The 25,845-nt window shown below is 44.2% G+C and overlaps 1 protein-coding gene across 2 annotated transcripts in view; it reads right to left on the reverse strand.

The window, feature by feature from the left end:
* LOC144507046 (BRD4-interacting chromatin-remodeling complex-associated protein-like) overlaps positions 1-17,451 on the reverse strand; it is a 135,157-nt gene extending 117,706 nt beyond the window's left edge. For both annotated transcript variants that reach the window (XM_078233638.1, XM_078233636.1), the window contains exons 1-2: positions 17,415-17,451; positions 16,056-16,208 (exon numbers count right to left, since the gene is read on the reverse strand). The gene's annotated coding sequence lies outside the window, so the exon portion shown is untranslated. The remainder of the gene's footprint in view (positions 1-16,055; positions 16,209-17,414) is intronic.
* Positions 17,452-25,845: the final 8,394 nt, after the last annotated feature.

The raw sequence follows: 25,845 nt of genomic DNA on the forward strand, positions 1-25,845 counted from the left end.
TTAATGAGTTACAGAAAAATCTGTTAACAAACAGGAAACAATTTCCTCTGCTTTCAGTCCCAAATGCAAAGAAACCTCAGGAGTACACTTGCAAAATGGAGTTAATTACACAGTAACCCACATTAACATTGCACAATTGTAATAAATCTCTCCCTTAATTAGACAGGACTATAATTACACTGTCGCTTTAAGTCACTCTTCATGCAGCCTTCAGTACTTCAGTGTCTGTGCCACACTGCTTACTGTATGGGCTGAAAAAATCAATTACTGCTATTGATTTCAAGAGTCTACATATAGTTCAACACACAGTATGGTATCTGCAAGATGCATCCACTGCAAGGCGTGCCTATAACAGTGCTATCAGTATCATAAATGTTTGTTAGAATAACTAATGGGATAAAATTAGCAAATATTTCAGTTAGGATTTGTTCTTAAAGCAAAATTCACCCATGTATCCCCAAGGTAACAGCTGTGTTTTAATAGTAACATTCAGAAAGTTGTGGGTTTGAGTTCTCCTTCACACAGATTTGACCACTATTTTTTACTGGCATTCCAGTGGAGTACTGAGAGAGATCCACTGTTAAGAGTAGCCATCTTTCAGCTGGTTAGGAATGAATTGGTGATAAAGTTGGTAGTGCTGAGGAACAATGCAACTTTCAGATTGCACAGTAGTGATCGCAGGCATCTCAGTGTCGCTCCTCATCGATGTTGGTGTGAAATTATCTGTACTGAGTGGCAAACACTACCATCGTTATTTTTTGAAAATTTTGTCTCACTTTTGCAACAGGCACCATTCAAGCTGACGATGACTTGATTATTCAGGTTTTGGGAAGGCTCACAGTTCCAGTGCACGACAGAAACATCAACCTCGGCAAGTTCAGATTCTATGCAGCCAAATCCTATGGGGTAAACCTCTTCTATAAGCTTAACTTCAAACTTGGAGACCTCACCAAAGCAGACATTAAAGTGGTTGATGACATTGACTATGCACTAAAGTACCCTTCCTTATTTATTGGATTTGGGGAGGTTAAGGAGTACCGTCACACTCCTTACATGGAGAAATCAATTCTGCCAGCTTGACTTGAAGCTGATGGGATCATTGAGCTAATCAACTCAGCCCCATGGAGATCGAATCTAGTCATTGCATAATGTAAAATTAATGTAATCTAGACTATGCATTAAGCTTAAGGCTATCAACAAAACAATCACTTCCACTTCCTACAACCCAAGAATTATTGACATCATTTCATGACTTCACAGTCTTCACGTAGCTTGATAAGCTTTTGTTACTCAGAGGCATGTAGTACAGCAGAGTGCACTAAGGGCCCTAAATTCAGCACCTAGCATATTCCAGAAGATCTTGTTGGATATTGCAGGGATACCCAGTTTACTTGATGACATTGTTATCTATGGTAGGGACAAAGCAGGACATAATCATCAGTGATCAGCGGTGCTCATTTGACTCGCGCAATACAATTTAATGCTTAAAAATGCACATTCGCAGCATCTAACATTGACCTTCTAGGGTAGTGTAATAGCAGTTGGTTTAAAGCCTACACACATCAAAACCATTCATGCACTTCCGACCCTGTCTAACATGAAAGAGTTGGCATTGTTCCTCAGCACTATCAACTGTTATCACAAATTTGTTCCTAAGTAAACAGAGACCACGGAGCCTCTTCAAAAGCTATTGCATAAAGATGCACAATGGGAATGGACAATCACACAGTAAACAAACATTAAAATGTTAATGGTGAAAATAGTATCTCCACCAGTTCTTGTACATTTCAGCTCACATGTGGAAATGTATGTCACAACAGATGGGTTCAGAAATGTGATTGGAACTGTACTTTCACATTACATTGAAGGAGGCGAACGATTAATCACTTATGAATCATAGATTCATAGAATCCCTACAGTACAGAAGGAGGCCATTCAGCCCATCGGGTCTGCAGCAACTCTTTGACAGAGCATCTTACCAATACCAATGCCCGCCCTATCCCCGTGACCCCATGCATTTACCCTGCTAATCCCACTAACCTACACATTTTGGGACACTGTGGTAATTTAGCATGACCAATCCTAATCTGCACATTTTTGGATTGTGGGAGGAAACTGGAACACCCAGAGGAAACCCATTCAGACATGGGGAGAATGTGCAAACTCCACAGTCACCCAAGGCTGGAATCGAAACCGGGTTCTGGCGCTGTGAGGTAGCAGTGCTAACCACTGTGCCACCGTGCCGCCCTGTGTTATGTCAGTTGTCAGAAACTGAGTGCAAATGTTCTAGTTTAGAGCAGGAAAGACTAGCCTGCATCTATGCTTGTGTAAGAAGTTTAACAACACCAGGTTAAAGTCCAACAGAAATAAACCTGTTGGACTTTAACCTGGTGTTGTTAAACTTCTTACTGTGTTTACCCCAGTCCAACACCGGCGTCTCCACATCTATGCTTGTGAACATTGGTTTAGGTATCTCTACAGTAGAAAGTTCGCTCACTGCACCGATCGCCAAGCACCAAGCACTGACTACATTATAAGTCACATCAGGATTTAGTCATCGAGCTCTACACATCTACAGACGGTCAGATTGTCTTCATCAGTACAACTTCAAAATTGAGAATTCGGAGGTTCACGCAACCAAGTCACTGAAGACTGATTGCAGTGATCTCACATAGGACCACAAGTCTTGTTATGCGAGAGGAACTAAACAAGAATCGCCAGCAGTCAGGGCATAGCCATATCTAAAAATCAAGTGGGGGAATGGCTCATTTGGACAGCAACCACAGACACGATGGGCTGCACGGCCTCCTCCTGTGCTGTAACAATTCTGGAGATTCTGCAATTGTTTGCAACGTTCATTGCGCCTTGGTCATTAAGACAAAACAGCAATCCCGTGAATCAGTCTGTGGCCAGCAATAGATCACTACATAGAAAAGTGCATTGGAAACTATACAGCATGTACATTCTGTTAATCCATGTCTCGCACCTCTCCAGCCAACTACCTGGCCAGCAAAACTATGATGTGGAGATGCCGGCGTTGGACTGGGGTAAGCACAGTAATAGCAAAACTATGGCATAGAAATGCTAGCCACCCCTTGCAATCAATGTTTTTTGCTTATGTTCAAGATTTACATTGTTGCAGAGAGGGGAAAGATAGTAGAATGGTTCCCCCTTTCCTCAATTCTCAACTGACCACAGACAGATGTGTTTTAAAGAAGTGATTTAATCCCTTGAGTGCTGTGAATTTGATCAGACCAAAGAAAGGTTTTCATCATGAGTAAAAAAAAAAGTTTACTTCTCGACACCCAAATGTATTCTCAACAGCACCCATTCACTCACACACACAAGAGAAGGTGATTACCAAAAGAGGTAGCACACACTTAGGTTTTTTAAAAAGTCCAAAATGTCAGTGGTCTCCTTAATTCTTTTGAGATGGAAGCTTGAAATGTTGCAGGCCTGGCTCACTGAAGAAGAGTTTCTGGCAATGAATTTGCAGTGGTTTACTACTTGGCAGCTGGCTTCTGATCTTGCTCTAGTCCAGGTGCAGTTGAGCCCCTGTAGTGAAGAACTGGCTTGGTTCATCAAACCATTGATCAATGGCTAGCCCCACTTCTTAGCCAGTTAAGTGATTCTAGGCAGGGTCCTTTCTTTCCTGTGTGGGATATCTTCCCTCTGAGCCTCTGTCTTCCAGACTGACTGACATACTGAGGATCCTCTTAAAATGTGTCTTCATAACTGTTCCTGATCACAAGTTGGTTTCTGTCTGGTGACCACTGGACCTGTCTTTCACTGACCACACAAAACAAATCCTCACCACTTAAGCATTGACACGCAATGGAATTGGCAATTTCGGCCATCTGCATCTCCTGGTAATCCCAGAATCCTACAGTGCAGAAGAGGCCCTTGGGCCCATCGCGTCTGCTCCGACGCATGAAAGGCCCCGACCTAATGCCAATTGTCAGCACTTGGCCATAGCCTTGAATGTTATAGCTTGCCATGTACTCATCCAGGTACTTTTTAAAGGATGTGAAGCATCCCGCCTCCACCACCCTCCCAGGCAGTGCATTCCAGACCTATTTATTGAATTCCATTCTGCAGCCAATAAGTCAGTGGTGCCATTGTGCATTTGGACAATAGCAGTAGTTAAATCCACAAGAAAGATCTGTTGTATTTTAATGACTTCTCAATTGAATGTCCCAGAACAGTAATTTACATTTTAATGTCCAGACCAGACCAACAAGCTAACTTCCAGCCTTGGGCAGATTTGAGTTTATTGGCAGACACGGAGGAAGGTCACCTGACCTCTCAACTCAATCTTGTTTCAACACAAAGTTCCATTCTCCATGTTGTTTCATAAAGTAACGTCATTTTTCCATAAATACACGGGTATAAGTACATGGCATGACAACATAGCAAATTGCTGGAACTCACTACAACAAATTCCATAACCACCAATTTGATCATTGCTGTTTGATTAAATTGATTACAAAATGGAGTTTGCCGAAGACTATCAGGGTTGACTAGCTTAGCAGCTAGATAGTTGGACTGTGTGCAGAATGGCACCATCAACACAGGTCCAATACTGCACCTGATGCAGTAGTTCATGGAAGCCTGCCTCCTTGCCTTTCCTAAAACTTGATGTGCAGTGGTAACCCTCAAGCTATAGAACCAATTGCTCTCTCTAAAATAGGAAGATGCCTATGATCATGGACTATGGCTAATTGCCATTACTATACACAATGAACCAGTTTGTTTGCAGTTATTTTATGAAGTTCCTAACAAGCTATGGAATTCAGCACCATCTGACATTGATATACAACCTGCAATCGAATGACAGCACTGAACAATTCAACAATGTAATCAAAGCCTGTCTGAGAGCCAGCATGTGGGAGGGAAAATATTTGAACAATCCATTCATATCTCACTTTGCAAATATTGACCCATCCCATACTCTCTGACCAGAAAGACATCAGCCGAACTTATGATTAGCCATAACTTAGTCATAACTTTCACATGCCACTTACTAATCTTAAGCTGTCACCATTACCCAATGAAAATGTCAGAGCAAAAGAAGAATCACAAAGCGACAAGGTAAAGCAAAAGCACACTTTAGAAAGCGAATTTGCACAACTAAACCAAGAAATTAACTTGGAGATTGAGTTTGCATCAAACAGCCAAATCACGACGACAAGCTTGCATCATGTCTATCAGGATAAAAGAATCAAGCAGTTGCTCGGCATCAACGCTTATCTATTGGATGCCAACACAACATGAAACGTGAGGTGTTTGATAGCAAGCAGACATTTTAAGGACAGCGATTATGAGAATACACTTATTTTATTGATGAAGCGGACGGTCAAAATCTATGTTCTATTAACATTCAAGGCTGAAGTGCTCGTAAATGGGATTAGGTGGGAGGTCAGGTGTTTCTCGCGTGTCAGTGCAGACTCGATGGGCTGAAAGGCCTCTTCTGCACTGTATGATTCTAACATCACGGTCGCTCATCAAAGTGATCACATGGAACCATAGCTTCAAGTTCATAGTTCACCAGTGACCTTCATACCTCAAAGACTATTTCTGTAGTTAAGAGTAAACAGACACTCTGGGCCCCAAGAAATGATTCAATGTTTATGATGTTTAATTTAAAATAAGACCTTGAGTTTTACAAGGGTGGAGAGATGTTGCTTCAATTGGCTAGTGTTTAATTGCGTGTCTGTTCACTGCGCACCACGCCACGAGCTTTGAGTGAAGCCTTGTGGGTACGGCTCGTGACAGACTGAAACCGAGTTGTAAGCATAAGGAAGCAGACATTTTAAAAGCATTGTAACAAAACTCTTGTCCACAAAAAGGGCCTGCTGAGTGTCATCTCTACATATCTCGGAAGCATAAAATATAATCCCTCAATCAAAATCACTTAAGCTGGTGATCTTATTCATAGATATCTTAGATAGCCTATTGCTATTAGCGGGATCTTGCTGTGTGCAAATCAGTTTCAATGTTTCCTACATGACAACAGTGATTGCCCTTCAAAGTACTTCATTGACTTAAAGCACTTGGGATTAAATAACGGTAACACAAAGACATGAGGGAGGAGTTGGCCAGAGTTGATTGGAAAGGAAACCTAGCAGGGAAGACAATGGAACAGCAAAGGCAGAGTTTCTGAGAGTTATTTGGGAGGCACAACAGAAATTCATCCCAAGGAGGAGGAAACATGCTGAGGAGAGGACGAGACATCCATGGCTGACGAGGGAAGTCAAGGACAACATAGAAGCAAAAGAAAAAGCATACAAAATGGCAAGGATTAATGGGAAGCCAGAGGATTGGGAAGTCTTTAAAAGCAAGCAGAGGACAACTAAAAAAGCAATAAGGGGGAGAAGATAAAATATGAGTATAAGCTAGCTAGTAATATGAAAGAAGATAGGAAGAGTTTTTTTCAATATATGAAAGGTAAGACGGAGGCAAAAATTGGACCACTGGAAAATGAGGCTGGAGAAGTAATAATAGGAAACAAAGCAATGGGAGAGGAACTGAATAGTTACTTTGAATCAGTCTTCACGGTGGAAGACACCAGTGGGATGCCAGAGCTCCAGGAGAGTCAGGGGGCACAGGTGAGTGTAGTGGCCATCACCAAGGAGAAGGTTCTGGGGAAACTGAAAGGTCTAAAGGTGGATAAATCACCTGGACCGGATGGACTACACCCTAGGATTCTAAAAGAGATAGCTGAGGAAATTGTGGAGGCATTGGGTGGTGATCTTTCAGGAATCACTGGAGGCAGGGAGGGTCCCAGAGGACTGGAAAGTAGCTAATGTAACACTACTGTTTAAGAAGGGAGGAAGGCAGTAGACGGGAAATTATAGGCTGGTTAACCTGACTTCAGTCATTGGCAAGATTTTAGAGTCCATTATTGAAGATGAGACCGCAGAGTACTTGGAAGTGCATGATAAAGTAGGACTGAGTCCGCATGGCTTTGTCAAGGGGTGGTCATGTCTGACAAATCTGTTAGAGTTCTTTGAGGAGGTAACAAAAAGTTAGATAAAGGAGAACCAGTGGACATGATTTATTTAGATTTCCAGAAGGGCTTTGACAAGGTGCCGCATAGGAGACTGTTAAATAAGTTAAGTGCCCATGATGTTAAGAGTAAATCCTGGCATGGATGGAGGATTGGCTGACTGGCAGAAGGCAGAGAGTGAGGATAAAGGGGTCTTTCTCAGGATGGCAGCCGGTGACTAGTGGTGTGCCTCAGGGGTCAGTGCTGGGACCACAACTTTTCACAATATACATTAACAATTTGGAGGAAGGATCTGAAGGCACTGTTGCTATGTTTGCAGATGATACAAAGATATGTAGAGGGACAGGTAGTATTGAGGAAGCAGGGGAGCTGCTGAAGGACTTGGACAGGTTAGGAGAGTGGGCAAAGAAGTGGCAGATGGAATACAATGTGGAAAAGTGTGAGGTTATGCACTTTGGAAGGAGGAATGGAGGCATAGACTATTTTCTAAATGGGAAAATGCTTAGGAGATCAGAAACACAAAGGGACTTGGGAGTCCTTGTTCAAGATTCTCTTAAGGTTAATGTGCAGGTTCAGTCGGCAGTTAGGAATGTTAGCATTCATGTCGAGAGGCTAGAATACAAGAGCAGGGATGTACTTCTGAGGCTGTATAAGGCTCTGGTCAGACCCCATTTGGAGTACTGTGAGCAGTTTTGAGCCCCATATCTAAGGAAGAATGTGCTGGCCTTGGAAAGGGTCCAGAGGAGGTTCACAAGAATGATTCCTGGAATGAAGAGCTTGTCGCATGAAGAACAGTTGAGGACTCTGGGTCTGTATTCGTTGGAGTTTAGAAGGATGAGGGGGGATCTTATTGAAACTTACAGGATGCTGCGAGGCCTGGATAGAGTGGACGTGGAGATGCTGGTTTCACTAGTAGGAAAAACTAGAACCAGAGGGCACAGCCTCAGGCTAAAGGGACAATCCATTAAAACGGAGATGAGGAGGAATTTCTTCAGCTAGAGAGTGGTGAATCTGTGGAACTCTTTGCCACAGAAGGCTGTGGAGGCCAGGTCATTGAGTACCTTTAAGACAGAGATAGATAGGTTCTTGACTAATAAGGGGATCAGGGGTTATGGGGAAAAGGCAGGAATGGGGATGAGAAAAACAAAATCAGCCGTGATTGAATGGCGGAGCAGGTTTGATGGGCCGAGTGGCCTAATTCTGCTCCTATGTCTTATGGTCTTATGGGATATCCTGAGGTTATAAAAGGGTCTTTCATTCTCTCTGTCTATAATATTAAAAACTTAATTCACACATGTACTTACTTGCAAGTGTCACAACTTTCTATCACACTTAGTAGATAAAACCCTTATTGTTATAAAATAGTATGTGGCCCTATTTACTGTAACACTGTAGTTGATTGGTTAGGATATAATATACACACTCCAGTTTTTTATAGATCGACAACATCAGTCTCCTTCTAACTTGTAGCCTGAAACTGACCTACTACACTGGATTTCAGCAAGGCCTTTGACAAGGTCCCTCATGGGAGGTGAGTTAGGAAGGTTCAGTCGCTAGGTATACATGGGGAGGTAGTAAATTGGATTAGACACTGGCTCAATGGAAGAAGCCAGAGAGTGGTTGTGGAGGATTGCTTCTCTGAGTGGAGGCCTGTGACTAGTGGTGTGCCGCAGGGATCGGTGTTGGGTCCATTGTTGTTTGTCATCTATATCAATGATCTGGATGATAGGGAGTGGGATAGCTTGATCTTGGTTTCAGATAAAGCTCGGCACAACATCGTGGGCCGAAGGGCCTGTTCTGTGCTGTACTGTTCTATGTTCTATGTACACGTTTTTTTCTGAAGAGAGCTTTATTTGACTGCTATAGATTTCAATACGCCTGCAAGATTTCCCCAGCAGCAGATGCTTAGACACCGAACGAATTCTTCCAAAAAAAATCTAAGTATTGAATTTGCAGGAAAACTGGAATAATTCACGTTGTTCTTTTCAGTGGGAATTCGGACTAGAATCTCCCACACTCTGTGCAATGCAGAGGCCACCAGCATGAATATCATTAGATTCCAGAGGGTGGGGCCTATCCCCACCCAGGAGTCTGAAACCAACAGGCCTCTGCATACGCACAGTGGCCACGAACTGTCAGCCTCTCGTTTGCTGGCCAGCCCAGTGCTCCCCTCCCCCAAATCCCCCACAGCCTGATCGTGGCCCCCTCAACATCTCTGCCCCCCAGGACCGCCCCAATGCCCAGCCACCAGCCCTCACCCCCCCTCCCCCTTTGCAGTGCCAATCCCCCCATCGGTAGAGCCCCTGTCCCACCCTTCCCGGGCAGAACCCCCCCCCCCCCATCCCACCCCCTGGCAGAACCCCCACAGCCCGCCCAGATCGCTGGCCTCCCTCCCACCCCTGTCGATCCCAATTCAGAGTGGCAGTGGATGGGCAGTGCCAAGGTGCCCCCGGGCATGGGCACTTTGTCCCTTGGGCAGTACCAGAGGGCACAGGCTGGCACTGCCAGGTGCCCATGCCTAGGGGGCACCTCCCTACCACCTGACCCCCCCTGGAGGTCCCGATTGCTCCCCTCACTCCAGCGGGGGCAGGCCGCTAGGTCCTCGAAAGTGAGGAGCTCGTGTAATTCCAACTGGAGTGGGGTGGGAGAGGCTAGCGGGCCTGGAGAATTCAGTCCCGGGCCCGCTAATAGCATTTACATGATGTGTGAAATATCATTTAAATACTCGCTCTGCCTCCCTGCCAATTCCTGGCGCGGAGCAGAACATGCCGGAAATCCAGCGCCGGGAGAGACTAATGGGACACGAATGTCCTCGGGAATCCTGCAAATTACCCCTTGCATGATTCTCCTGGTCCGCTGCCCTAGAAAATTAGCACAATGGGATGGGAGAATCGTCCCCACCAAGTTCAAAAGTCCTACCTACAGACTCTCTGTTTTCACCATTCTTTTAGAACTGCAACGTTCCCTGGCAAATCACCAATTAAACTTAAATAAATCCAGGTTGATGTCAATTTAACAATAATTGGTTTAAAGAGACACAGTACCATATTAAAGAACAATAACAAGTGCAGAGTATAGCACTAATGTCTGAAAAAAATTAATGCATCATCCAACTTAACGGAAGCTACAGTACAGGGAATTGACTAGTGATATATTAAAATCTATATCTAACGCTCTAACGCATCTCAAAAAAACCTTCTGACTCCAGCCTGAACCTCAAGCACATTGTAATCTGCAATGTTCCCTGAACAAACAGGAATTAATCTCTAAATGAGCCATCTTCACTTAACAATTAGTGGTAGAATAAGACATTTTGCATTACACCGTGATAAATTTATTGATTATGCACTCCATTCATCATACTTTTGTTACAGATGCAAAACATCTGTCTACTTCTAATGTAGTCATGATGTGGAGATGCCGGTGGGTGAACGCTCGCTCACCTGAAGAAGGGGCTTGGAGCTCCGAAAGCTTATGGTGTTTGCTACCAAATAAACCTGTTGGACTTTAACCTGGTGTTGTTAAACTTCTTACTGTACTTCTAATGTAACAGTGTCTGCCCCTATCAAACACTGTATCATTGAACCTTCAACAGCAACGTTTGAGAGTTTAGCTGATACATAGAACAGTTTTGAGTCTGTCCCAAGTGCAATTCCATCTAACACATATAGGATTCTTCAGGGGCTTGACAGAGTAAATGTTGAGAGGATGTTTCCCCGCATCAGAGAGTCTAGGACCAGACGGCATTGTCTCAGAACAAAATTTAAGACTGAGATGAGGAATTTCTTCTCTTAAAGGGTGAGAGTCTTTGAAGCACCTTTCACAAAGAGCTCTGAGTCATTGTGTACATTTAAGGCTGAGATAGATAGATTTTTGATCAGTAAGGGAATCGAGGGTTATGGGGAAAGGGCAAGAAAATGCTCATGAGGAATGTCAGATCAGCCATAATCCTATTGAATAGTGGAGCAGGCTCGAGGGACCAAATGGCCTACTCCTGTTCCTATTTTGTTTATGGTCTTATGGATCTAAAAAATTACAAATTTATCTCACCAACAGCAATTAATCATTAAATTACTTAAAGGAAGTCCCTTTAAGACTTAATGGTCTTAAAGATAGATAGGATAAATATCTTAACAATAGAATACTACATTGTGAACTCATGATATTAGAAAGCAGCTGAGAATCCAATTTGTCTCGAGCAAATCATTAAGAACAGAAGAACATAAGAAACAGGAGCAGGAGTAGGCCATCTAGCCTCTCGAGCCTGCCCCGCCATTCAATAAGATCATGGTTGATCTGATAGTGGTTTAGTTCCACTTACCCGCCCACTCTCCGTAACCCTTAATTCCCTTATTGATCAGAAATCTATCTACCTGTGACTTAAACATATTTAACGAGGTAGCCTCCACTGCTTCAATGGGCAGAGAATTCCAGACATTCACTACCCTCTGAGAGAAGAAGTTCCTCTTCAACTCTGTCCTAAACTGACTCCCCCTTATTTTGAGGCTGTGTCCTCTAGTTCTTGTTTCCTTTCTAAGTGGAAAGAATCTCTCTGCCTCTACCCTGTCTAGCCCCTTCATTATCTTGTACGTCTCTATAAGATCTCCCCTCAGCCTTCTAAACTCCAACAAGTACAGGCCCAATCTACTCAATCTCTCCTCCTAAGCTAACCCCCTCATCTCCGGTATCAACCTGGTGAACCTTCTCTGCACTCCCTCCAAGGCCAATACATCCTTCCACAAATAAGGGGACCAAAATTGCACACAGTACTCTAGTTGTGGCCTCACCAGTACCTTGTACAATTGCAGCAAGACCTCCCTGCTTTTATACTCCATCCCCTTCGCGATAAAGGCCAACATTCCGTTTGCCTTCTTGATCACCTGCTGCATCTGCAAACTGAGTTTTTGCGATTCATGCACAAGGACCCCCAGGTCCCTCTGCACAGTAGCATGTTGTAATTTTTCACCATTTAAATAATAGTCCATTTTACTATTATTCCTTCCAAAGTGAATAACCTCACACTTGTCAATGTTATACTCCATCTGCCAGATCCTCGCCCACTCACTTAACCTATCCAAATCTCTCTGCAGACTTTCCGCATCCTCCACGCAATTCGCTTTCTCACTCATCTTTGTATCATCCGCAAACTTTGTTACCCTACACTCGGTCCCCTCCTCCAGATCGTCTATGTATATGGTAAACAGTTGAGGCCCCAGCACCGATCCCTGCGGCACGCCACTAGTCACCAACTGCCAACCAGAAAAGCACCCATTTATTCCAACTCTCTGCTTCCTGTTAGATAGCCAATCCCCAATCCATGCTAACACTTTACCCCCAACTCCGTGTGCCCCAATCTTCTGCAGCAACCTTCTGTGAGGCACCTTATCGAACGCCTTCTGGAAATCCAAAAACACCACATCCATCGGTTCCCCTCTGTCAACCGCACTCGTTACATCTTCATAAAAATCCAGTAAATTCGTCAAACACGACTTTCCCTTCATGAATCATTCCCACATTCCCTCTGTGATTCAACAAGTTTAGTCACTCAGTAGCTAGCCACACACACCGGACATTCTCTCTTCCACCTTCAGTCAGGAAAAAGATACAAAAGTCTGAGGTCACATACCAACCAACCCAAGAACAGCTTCTTTCCTGCTGCCATCAGCTTTTTGAATGGACCTACTTCGTAGTAAGTTGATCTTCCTCTACACCCTAGCTATGACTATAACAATCCGTTCTGCACCATCTCCTTTCCTTCTCTATGTACGGTATGCTTTGTATAGCGTGCAAGAAACAATACTTTTTACTGTATACCAATACATGTGACAATAATAAATCAAATCAAATCAGACTAGCATTTGATTTGACTGTCCCACTTAAAGTAGTAATCCCACAAGTAACCTCTGTGGCCAGGACTTTTGCTCCTGATCCCTTCTGAAAGTGTAACCTGATGTCCACACAGGCACAAAGAACAAAGAAAAATACGCACAGGAATAGGCTCTTCGGCCCTCCAAACCTGTGCCGATCATGATGCCCTAACTAAAAAACAAACCTTCTGCACTTACCCTATTCATGCATCCATCCAGATACCTCTTAAATGGTGCTAATGTGCCAGCTTCTACCAGCACGTTCCAGGCACCCACCACTCTCTGCGTGAAAAACTTCCCCTGCACATCTCCCTTAAACTTTCCCCCTCTCACCTTTGCCCCCTTGTAATTGACACATCCACCCTTGGAAAAAGCCTCTGACTAACCACACTGTCCATGCCTCTCATAATTTTGTAGACCTCTATCAGGTCTTCCCTCAGCTTCCGTCTTTCCAGTGAAAACAATCCTAGTTTATTCAACCTCTCCTCATAGCCAACACCCTCCAGACCAGGCGACATCCTGGTGAACCTTCTTTGCACTCTTTCCAATGTTCCACGTCTTTCTGAGCAGAACTGCACGCAATACTCCAAATGCAGAACAGATTAGAACAGACTCAAGCTAGAATGTGATTGTTTAGCTTGTCAATATCAACTGCCAGGTTCCGTGAAACCAAACAACAGCAAAAGTCAAAAGCCTTGCAAAGAGATTGGAGAGGAGAAAATTAGCAAGAAGAGTAAAGATTATTTTTTTAAAATGCAACCTCAATTGTCATATAATGCTATTTATTACAAGCAGTGGTCAATTCTTCAACCCAGACAGTATAGTATATATTACAATATTTGTAATAAAATATGGCACAAGGACCAATAGTGAGCGAAAGAAAACTGGCAATAAGGGCTTTGTTTTTAAAATGCCACCTCAATTGTTATGTAATGCAAGGATTTAAATGAAATAAAACATTTACTCTGAATTTTTAACAATTAGGAAACCAGCTCTTCAATCCAGACAGTCCTGCTTCTCTTCAGCTTATCACTAGATTGGTGTATGCGACACCCTATAGTTTCTGTGCCCTGTTTGAGAGCACATTTCCACTCCATCTGACGAAGGAGCAGCGCTCCGAAAGCTTATGGTATTTGCCACCAAATAAACCTGTTGGACTTTAACCTGGTGTTGTGAGACTTCTTACAGCCTATAGTGACAGTGGCAAACTGGAAATGCCATTGCAGGCTGGTTAGATGCTGAATTCACCAATCTTCTCAGGTGTGTGCACAGCTCAGACCTACACTGTGAAATGTGGGGTGAAAAACAAACCAGCTGTGGCTCCCATTCCTTATCTGTGTTCAGTGACCTCTGCATTGAAGAGCTTGAGGATTGGCATTGTCCACTGAAGAGTGGCTGACAGATTTGGAGCCATTTCCTCATATAGCACTTTTCATCAATTTGGGATGTCCCAAACATTATGTAATTTTGAAATGCAGTCATTGTTGTGATACAAGAAACGCAGCAGCCAATCTGTGCACTGCAAACTCCCACAGACAACCAATATAAATGTTCACATCATCTTTCCTTTAACCACATTGTTGCTGTGGGGACAACATCCTGGTTCTTCTTCAAAGTATGCCTTCTCCAGTCTAGACCCTACGCTTTGGAATTCCTTTCCTAAAGTCGCTTGTAACTCCACCTCTCTATCTCCCTGTAAGATGCCCCTTAAAACCTGTCTCATTAAATGTCCAAAAGCTTGGTTAAATAATGTTGTGGCTTGGTGTCAAATTTTGTTTGCTGGCACTCCTCTGAAACCGGTTCTTCTTCAAAGGCAGCTGGAGCATCGATTCAATGCCTCATCCAAAAGGCAACAGCTCTGGCAGTAAAGCATCCCCTCACTACTCACTTGCTGTGTCAGACTGGATTATGTGCTCAAGTCTCTGGGATAGAGCTTGAACCCACACCTTTCTGATTCAGGGAAGTGAACGGTACCACTAAGCCATGGTTGGCACGAGTGCATGTTCCACCTATGCAGTGAATACAAGTGGTACACCTTGTATCAGGACATCAGGTGAGGTCAGGACCAGTTAACCTGACAGATACTCATGCCAAAATTTATTCATACATAGAAAATGCTTGCTGGAGTGAAATACTGGATAGAGACCGAAAAACAAAAGAATCAAACCCAACACTAATCACTCCATTCAGGATCGAGGGGGTTGAAATTGTGAGGTATAAAAACACAGTAACGAGACAATGAATATCCCCAGCTGTTTCAGAGAAGTGCTATCAAACAAGATTTGACCAAGCCACATAAGGACATTATTTAACCAAGTTTTTGGACACTTAACGAGATAGGTTTAAAGGAGCAGGTAGAGGTATTCTACAGGTAGAGTCACAGAGGACTTTAGAAAAGGAATTCCAGAGTTTAGGGTCTAGACTGCAAAAGGCACAGTTGCTAATGGTGGGACAAAAGGGGCTGGAGAACATTAGAGGCCAGAATTAGGGAAACAGATTTGCCAGAGTTGTAGCACTGTGTATTGCGAAGGGCATTACCGTGTATTGAAACAATGGGAATACTTGCTTTGTCTGAATTTTTCACCTCTGCCCACACAAATCTCTCCCACTGAAATAGAAATTTCCTGTGTACAACATTGCCAGTTTTATGCAGCAGGACTCTTAAAAAAAACACTACCTGCACTTGGGGCTGAAAGAGAATGAATCAATTGCATTGTATATATAATGACAAAGGCAAACGGGCATAATTGATCCTGGATCCCTCTTATGCAAACAGATTGCAGACGTTGACCTGGCAGAGATAATATATTACAGGTATCATATATTACAAGTATATTTGGTGTCTGCAGTGTGTGTCAGTTACTACTCTTCCCTGTGATCACATTTCTGCTTTTTTATTTTCTCTTGTACTCTGCACGTATTTCTTCGCATCCAATAAATCTTGAACGTATGGAATAATAAAGAGTTGGGCTTAATTATGTAAATCTAAACATCAGTAAAAGTTTAACCCAATTAGAAGGAAAATAACGATGGGAAATATTTATACATTCTAGCTATCGTTGATTTCCAACTCCTCCCTCCCCCTCCAATCCATCACTAGCCAAAGAGAGGCCAGACTGAAATAATATGACCTATTTGGGGGGCAACAAAACATTTAAACCCGAACGGTTCCCACATACCATCCTATGCAAAGGCGAGCTCGCAGTCCCGAGTCTCTCCAATCCAATATATCGAGCGAACAGAACACTGAAACCGGACTGGGCTACGGAATCCGGGTCAATCTGATCCAAGAGAAGCCACATTGAATACCTTATCCTGCGGACATCTTGTTACTTTGTTCAGGCGAGGAGAGAGAGAGAGAAAAGGGGATATGTATTCTTTGCAAAGGGGGTAATTATTTTTAGATATTTAGTATTTATATTCACTTAATAAATTCACCCAGCAATTCAACAATATGTATTGTTTTGAGTATATATTTATTGTACATCATAATTTAGGGTGTGGTCTCATTGTCAAGATTACAACAGAACATTATTGTGACAGTATTTTCTCCAGCTTATTACTTATTTCAAAACAATCCTGGCCCTTCAGCGATCAAAGCACTGGTTTAATTAAAAAGTTACAGGGCCCATCTTTTGCTTCTATCCAACACGGTTGTTAGCAGTGATTTGATTCCCCAGCTTGTCTATATATAGGTGAAGTCCGCACGTCTGATACACTTCAACCCGTTAGTGTGGTAGATGCTTTAAATCGAAATCACAATTCCTATTACACCGTCGCATAATTAAAGGTCACCAACTGTAAATGGGGAGAACAAGGACGGAATTTTCAATCCAGTTACCGCATTGCTTTTGGGGGGAGGAATAGCCCAATTGCTCGTTACAATCATTGATTTCTCATGCTGGTGTTTTGCAAATGAAATCAGGTTTTATTTTGTAATTTGATCTTCCAATTTCGTGAGTCATTCCTGCCCCTCCGCTAAAACATTGTTAAAACACTAAAATATTGGAAAAGCCGCTATTCAGGGAGTCGCTGGACTTTGATGAATGGAGGAGGAGGAGGGAAAGCAGGGATAGAAAAGACCAGGCAGCCGCGCACGTCTTAGCAAAACAACCTTCCAAGAGCAAAAGGGTTGGAGTGAAACACCCCCTCCACTCAAAGCTCAGCCAGAGAGGGAGGTGGCAATATACAAAGAACTTCTCTCTGCATGGAGACACGCGCCTTCTGTTGTCAGTTTTTATTTCGTTTGTTTATTTATTATGATTCCCTCTATGATCTGGGTCTAAGAGGCTGACGTGTCTGCACAGACTGATACATTACTGAAAATGATACATTCCCTGTTGCCACAATGATTCGAAATCTGAGTGTCACACCGGGCAAGAATCTACCAACTGCTTCCAAAGAGAGAATAGTTTCCTTTTTATTTACTTGGTTCATTTTCTGTTTTAGGCACAGCTTATTTTTTGAATATATATTTAAGTACCATATCACTGGGAAGAGAGAGAAAACCATTGTAACGCTTTAAAAAACGGACTCACCGCCAATGTGGTTTGCCTTGTCAACGGGGTTTCTTCGCCATCACTTCAGGGGCTGCGGGGGGGGGGGGGGGGGTGGGGGTGGGGGACAAGAGTCAAAATACAAGGAGACAGTTGTTGGCGTCTTGAACTGCAGCCTCCACACAGGCTGCAATGAAAGCAGATACATGCAAAAACTCCCAAGAGTTAGCCTCTATCGGTTCAAAGGTTTTGAGAAGTCGGTTCTTTTGCTTGTATTCTGATATGGTTCGGTATCTTTTTAAGTAAATGCAGATGCTTTGAGGGGTAACATGTAAACTTCAGCACACTTTTACAATTTAAACACATTTCCTCACATTATGGTACACATTAGCTACAATCCTTGGGGGGGTGGGGACAAGCGACACATGATTTGTAATGGAGGGAATTGTTTGAAGAAGCCCCGCTGATCAATAGGGAGTTCCCACAGGAATCTGCCTGACTATCCTGGGGTGAGGGATCCATCCCCTCCGCGCACGCTATTGGCTGAGGCCGCACTGATCGACATGGGTCTGCGGCGTCCTATTGGCTGAGACCTGTGATGGAATGTTGCTGCAGAGTTGGGGTTGTCAGTCAGACAGGAACAGGGACGGGGGAAGCTTCGTGGCTGGAAATACATCAAGAATAGGTCAGTAATCCTGCACTGACATGCGGGACACTGGACCTTGCACCCGAGTTGCTGTTCGCCACAGTTTTGGGAATGATCGGTCGCTTTATGTTAAATTTAGAGTTGCACTATTACGGCGGAGTTCAATGTTGCAATTTTCATTGCAATTCTCAATATACAACATCAGCTTTACAACAAAATGCAGGAAAAACTCAACAGGTCTGGCAGCATCTGTGGAGACAGAAACAGTTAACGTTTCGAATCGGTATGATTCTTCTTCAGAACTTTGGACTGTAAACCTTAACAGGATTTTGTGGCCCGCCAAGTTAATGAACCTTTGGCTGGCTCGCCGCTACGGGGCCGGAAAGTCTCGGCGTCCTCTCCGCACTGATGCTGTCAGCCCCGCTGAGCTTTCCCCAGAACAGAATCCACAGTATTTTGCTTTTATTTTAGACAGGTGGCCTTCAGTTTTACCACATATACCTTGTGTAAAAACCAACCTCAGCTCTTCACGGATCAAACCACATTGTGACTAATTAATTACTGCGATTCATTACTTTCTAAGGCAGATGGTGGCATAGTGGTAAAGACATTGGACGAGTACTCTAGAGGTTCATGTCAATGTCCTGGGAACATGGATTCACATCCCACCATGGCAGCAGGGAAATTTAAATTCAATTAATAACATCTAGAATATATAGCTAGTGGCATGTGAAGAAGAGATGAAAATATACCATTCTTGCTTCTTTATACACTTTCTAAAAATACTGGGCAAAGTGTCTGGTAGGGTTTCGGCTGCTACCTCTTTTCGTATTCCGTCTGTTGTTGGAGATCTGACCCGCTGGTGTCATCAGCAAACTTGTAAATCAAGTTGGAGGAGAATTTAACCAAACAGTCATAGGTGTAAAAAGGGTACAGTAAGTAAGGGCCTTGCGGGGCACCAGTGTTGAGGATAATCATGGAGGAGGTATTGTTGTCTACTCTTACCTATAGCAGTCTGTGGGTTAGGAAGTCTAGGATCCAGTCGCAATGAGAGGTGCCAAGCCCGAGGGCACAGAGTTTGGAGATGCGTTTTGTAGGAATACTTAAGGGTATTGATAGAGGGATCTGGGTGTACAGGTACACAGGTCACTGAAAGTGGCAACGCAGGTGGCGAAGGTAGTCAAGAAGGCATACGGCATGCTTGCCTTCATCGGCTGGGCATTGAGTTTAAAAATTGGCAAGTCATGTTGCAGCTTTATAGAACCTTACTTAGGTGGCACTTGGAATATTGTGTTCAATTCTGGTCGCCACACTACCAGAAGGATATGGAGGCTTTGGAGAGGGTACAGAAAATATTTACCAGGATGTTGTCTGGTATGGAGGGCATTAGCTATGAGGAGAGGTTGGAGAAACTTGGTTTGTTCTCACTGGAACCTGATAGAAGTCTACAAGATTAAGAGGGGCTTGGACAGAGTGGATAGTCAGAAGCTTTTTCTCAGGGTGGAAGAGTCAATTACTAGGGGGCTTAGGTTTAAGGTGTGAGGTGCAAGGTTTAAAGAAGATAGGTTTTTGACACAGAGAGTGGTGGGTGCCTGGAACTCGCTGCCGGGGAAGGTAGTGGAAGCAGACACGACAGTGAGTTTTAAGGGGCATCCGGACAAATACATGAATAGGCTGGGAATAGAGGGATATGGTCCCCAGAAGGGTAGGGGGTTTTAGTTCAGTCGGGCAGCATGGTCGGTGCAGGCTTCGAGGGCCGAAGGGCCTGTTCGTGTGCAGTAATTTTCTTTGTTATAGAACATAGAACAGTACAGCACAGAACAGGCCCTTCGGCCCACGATGTTGTGCCGAGCTTTATCTGAAACCAAGATCAAGCTATCCCACTCCCTATCATCCTGGTGTGCTCCATGTGCCAATCCAATAACCGCTTAAATGTTCCTAAAGTGTCTGACTCCACTATCACTGCAGGCAGTCAATTCCACACCCCAACCACTCTCTGCGTAAAGAACCTACCTCTGATATCCTTCCTGTATCTCCCACCACGAACCCTATAGTTATGCCCCCTTGTAATAGCTCCATCCACCCGAGGAAATAGTCTTTGAACGTTCACTCTATCTATCAGTGACAAAAATGGTTGATGAAGGAAGGGCCGTGGATATCGTCGATATGGATTTCAGTAAGGCATTTGACAAAGTCCCACATGGCAGGTTGGTTAAGAAGGTTAAGGCTCATGGGATACAAGGAGAAGTGGCTAGATGGGTGGAGAACTGGCTTGGCCATAGGAGACAGAGGGTAGTGGTCGAAGGGTCTTTTTCCGGCTGGAGGTCTGTGACCAGTGGTGTTCCGCAGGGCTCTGTACTGGGACCTCTGCTATTTGTGATATATATAAATGATTTGGAAGAAGGTGTAACTGGTGTAATCAGCAAGTTTGCGGATGACACGAAGATGGCTGGAATTGCGGATAGCGAAGAGCATTGTCGGGCAATACAGCAGGATATAGATAGGCTGGAAAATTGGGCGGAGAGGTGGCAGATGGAGTTTAATCCGGATAAATGCGAAGTGATGCATTTTGGAAGAAATAATGTAAGGAGGAGTTATACAATAAATGGCAGAGTCATCAGGAGTATAGAAACACAGAGGGACCTAGGTGTGCAAGTCCACAAATCCATGAAGGTGGCAACACAGGTGGAGAAGGTGGTGAAGAAGGCATATGGTATGCTTGCCTTTATAGGACGGGGTATAGAGTATAAAAGCTGGAGTCTGATGATGCAGCTGTATAGAACACTGGTTAGGCCACATTTGGAGTACTGCGTCCAGTTCTGGTCGCCGCACTACCAGAAGGACGTGGAGGCATTGGAGAGAGTGCAGAGAAGGTTTACCAGGATGTTGCCTGGTATGGAGGGTCTTAGCTATGAGGAGAGATTGGGTAGACTGGGGTTGTTCTCCTTGGAAAGACGGAGAATGAGGGGAGATCTAATAGAGGTACACAAGATTATGAAGGGTATAGATAGGGTGAACAGTGGGAAGCTTTTTCCCAGGTCGGAGGTGACGATCACGAGGGGTCACGGGCTCAAGCTGAGAGGGGCGAAGTATAACTCAGACATCAGAGGGACGTTTTTTACACAGAGGGTGGTGGGGGCCTGGAATGCGCTGCCAAGTAGGGTGGTGGAGGCAGGCACGCTGACATCGTTTAAGACTTACCTGGATAGTCACATGAGCAGCCTGGGAATGGAGGGATACAAACGATTGGTCTAGTTGGACCAAGGAGCGGCACAGGCTTGGAGGGCCGAAGGGCCTGTTTCCTGTGCTGTACTGTTCTTTGTTCTTTGTTCTATCCCCTTTATCATTTTATAAACCTCTATTAAGTCTCCCCTTAGCCTCCTCCGCTCCAGAGAGAACATCCCTAGCTCCCTCAACCTTTCCTCATAAGACCTACCCCCCAAACCAGGCAGCATCCTGGTAAATCTCCTCTGCACTCTTTCCAGCGCTTCCACATCCTTCTTATAGTGAGGTGACCAGAACTGCACACAATATTCCAAATGTGGTCTCACCAAGGTCCTGTACAGTTGCAGCATAACCCCACGGCTCTTAAACTCAAACCCCCTGTTAATAAAACACACTATAGGCCTTCTTCACAGCTGTATCCACTTGAGTGGCAACCTTTAGAGATCTGTGGATATGAACCCCAAGATCTCTCTGTTCCTCCACAGTCTTCAGAACCCTACCTTTGACCCTGTAATCCACATTTAAATTAGTCCTACCAAAATGAATCACCTCACATTTATCAGGGTTAAACTCCATTTGCCATTTTTCAGCCCAGCTTTGCATCCTATCTATGTCTCTTTGCAGCCTACAACAGCCCTCCACCTCATCCACTACTCCACCAATCTTGGTGTCATCAGCAAATTTACTGATCCACCCTTCAGCCCCCTCCTCTAAGTCATTAATAAAAATCACAAAGAGCAGAGGACCAAGCACTGATCCCTGCGGCACTCTTTTGAATAATGGTGTTGAAAGCTGAGCTGTAATCAATAAGTAGAAGTCTGACATAAGTGTCTTTGTTATCGAGGTCTTTTATGGTTGAGTATAGGGACGGGGGTGGTGTCTGCTCTGGACCTATTGTGGCGATAGGCGAACTGTAGTGGATCCAAGCAATCTGGGAGGCCGGAATTGATCTGTGCCATGACTACCCTTTCGAAGCACTTTATGGATGGATGTCAGAGCCACTGCGCGCTAGTCATTAAGGCACGTGGCCTGGCTTTTCTTTGGTGCAGGGATGATGGTCGTCTTCTTGAAGCAGGTAGGGACCTCAGATTTGTGTAGGAATAGGTTAAAGATATCCGCGAATAACCCCACCAGCTGGTCCGCGCAGGATCTGAGTGCTCGTCTGGGTACTGCATTCGTGCCAATTTCTTTCCGTGGGTTGACTTTCAAGAAGGTTGATCTGCGATGGTGATTTTGGATACCAGTTTGACCAAGGCCTCTGGAATGGAGAGCGTGCTCTCACTGATCTCTTGCTCAAAACGGGCATAGAATGGGCTCATCGAGGAGGGGTACATTGATGCCAGTGAGTCTACATGCCTTCATCTTGTAGACTGTTATGTCTCGCAGACCTTGCCATAGTCGGTGGGAGTCTGCGTGGCGAGCCTGGGAAACCAGCTTGATCCAGTACTGTCTGTTGGCGTATTTGATGGTTCTCCGTAGATCGTATCTGGATTTCTTGTATAGGCTGTTGTCTCTAAAGAAGCTTGGGTGGCACATGACACAATGGTTAGCACTGCTGCCTCACAGTGCCAGGGTCGTGGGTCCAATTCCCAGCTTGGATTACTGTCTGTGTGTGGAGTTTACAGATTCTCCCTGTGGCTGTGTGAGTTTCCTCTGGATGCTCTGGTTTCCTCCCACAGTCCAAAAGACGTGCTGATGCATTGGCCATGTTAAATTCTCCCTCAGTGTACCCAAACAGACGCTGGAGTGTGGCGACCAAGGGATTTTCACAGTAACTTAATTGCAGTGTTAATGTAAGCCTAATTGTGACTAACAAATAAATTTTAAAAAACTAATTCCCTGCAGAAATCGAATTCCAAGGAAATGCACAAAGGTCTCTTTACATTTTTGATGCAAAGCCCTGGACAACAGAGATGAACTGTCTGCAAGGACAAATCTCTAATAAACTTATTAATAGATGGAATATTAACTATCTCAGGAATTTGGACCAGGAATATACATCCTTGTCCAAACCAAGGGAAGTGGAGATGCTGGTGTTGGATTGGGGTGGACAAGATGAGAGGTCACACGACACCAAGTTATAGTCCCAACAAGTTTATTTGAAATCACAAGCTTTCGGAGCGCTGCTCCTTCATCTGACGATTGAGCAGCAAAAGCTTATGATTTCAAATAAACCTGTTGGACTATAACCTGGTGTCGTGTGACCTCTCATCTAACCAAGGGAAAAAGTGGGAGTTAAGTCACATTACACCCCGCCCCACCAAGCTGCTAGAACCTATAATATTGCCTTATGAAGCTAAAGGAGGCAGTCTGCCATCTTCCATAACAAAATAGCAGCAGAACAAGAGCTCTGTTCAGTTTAGATTGCTTAGCCCTCATCTACACTTTCTATGAGAACTTCTGTACCAGTGCCTACTGCAAGACTAATTCGTCTCTAAGTGCTTCTTCTATCTTGGAAGTTATCACTGGAAAAGTGGATCACCCAGTATCAGCTTGCAGTTTGCTAACCTCTTGGAAGCAATATACCTTTGGACTTTTCATCCTAGAGTCATGGGAAACAATAATTCTTATTTTGTTTGTGTACTTTGCCCTGTACCTTTTTCTTTCCCTTGTCCCTCTTTTTTGTATGACTGTATCGGGGGTTACATAGTGACACCCCCCACCTCCCCAGGTTTGAGGGTCTGTAAAATAAACTAACCCTATCGAGTTTACTCTGGGGTTATTAGTAGAGGATTGGCTCACTCCAGAACTGAAGGGTTGGGGAAAACGCTTACAAGGGGAAATCAAGAAACACCTTTCTGCAAGTGGTAACAGGAGAAGTCAGGGCTGCTTGAAATTAAACCCCCTCAATTTTAATAATAAAAATTGTGAGCTCAAGTCCAGGAAAGCGCATTTTGAATTTAGCCAGTGTCCAAGTTAAGGGATGAACCAAATTTAATGAAGAATCAATTGGAAGCCAAGAGGAAAGCCTGGTGGCTGGAACAAACTTTAAAACACAAATTCCTTTTCCTTAACAGTAAGAAAATGTTAATGTTTGATGCCCCCTATGTTTGTTCAGCAAGGGAACTTAAATGATGAAATTTGGGTAGCCATAGAGTCATAGAGGTTTACAGCATGGAAACAGGCCCTTCAGCCCAACTTGTCCATGCCACTCTTTTTTTTTAAACCCCTAAACTAATCCCAATTGCCCGCATTTGGCCCATATCCCTCTATACCCATCTTACCCATGTAGCTGTCTAAAGACAAAACTGTACCCGCCTCTACTACTACCTCTGGCAGCTTGTTCCAGACACTCACCACCATCTGCGTGAAAAAAATGCCCCTCTGGACACTTTTGTATCTCTCCCGGGATCTTGATCACGGTAGCACAGTGGTTAGCACTGCTGCTTCACAGCTCCAGAGACCTGGGTTCGATTCCCGGCTTGGGTCACTGTCTGTGTGGAGTTTGCACATTCTCCTCGTGTCTGCGTGGGTTTCCTCCGGGTGCTCCGGTTTCCTCCCACAGTCCAAAGATGTGCGGGTTAGGTTGATTGGCCATGCTAAAATTGCCCTTAGTGTCCTGGGATGCGTAGGTTAGAGGGATTAGTGGGTAAATATATGGGAGTAGGGCCTGGGTGGGATTGTGGTCGGTGCAGACTCAATGGGCCGAATGGCCTCTTTCTGTGCTGTAGGGATTCTAAGAAATTTCTAAGAAATCCCCCCTCACCTTAAACCTATGCCCTCTAGTTTTAGACTCCCCTACCTTTGGGAAAAGATATTGACTATCTAGCTGATCTATGCCCCTCATTATTTTATAGACCTCTATAAGATCACCTCTCAGCCTTCTACGCTCCAGAGAAAAAAGTCCCAGTCCATGCAGCCTCTCCTTATAACTCAAACCATCAAGTCCCGGTAGCATCCTAGTAAATCTTTTCTGCACGCTTTCTAGTTTAATAATATGCTTTCTATAATAGGGTGACCAGAACTGTACACAGTATTCCAAGTGTGGCCTTACCAATGTCTTGTACAACTTCAACTCCTGTATTCAATGTTCTGACTAATGAAACCAAGCATGCCGAATGCCTTCTTCACACCTCTGTCCACCTGTGATGCCACGTCCAAGGAGCTATGAACATGTACCCCATGATCTCTTTGTTCTGTAACTCTACCCAACGCCCTACCATTAACTGAGTAAGTCCTGCGCTGGTTCAATCTACCAAAATGTATCACCTCGAATTTATCTAAATTAAACTCCATCTGCCATTCGTCAGCCCACTGGCCCAATTGATCAAGATCCCGTTGCAATCGGAGATAACTTTCTTCACTATCCACTACGCCACCAACCTTGGTGTCATCTGCAAACTTACTGACCATGCCTCCTATATTCTCATCCAAATCATTAAGAGACACTGTGCCCTGTTTGTGCCCTGTTTGAGAGCACATTTCCACTCCATCTGACGAAGGAGTAGCGCTCCAAAAGCTAATGGTATTTGCTACCAAATAAACCTGTTGGATTTTAACCTGGTGTTGTTAAAACTCTTACTGTATTCACCCCAGTCCAACGCCGGCATCTCCACATTCTGTCAAGAAGTCAATTTTGTATCCATTTAGATACCTCACCCT

This window comes from Mustelus asterias, chromosome 18 (assembly GCF_964213995.1).
Source record: "Mustelus asterias chromosome 18, sMusAst1.hap1.1, whole genome shotgun sequence".
NCBI lineage: Eukaryota > Metazoa > Chordata > Chondrichthyes > Carcharhiniformes > Triakidae > Mustelus > Mustelus asterias.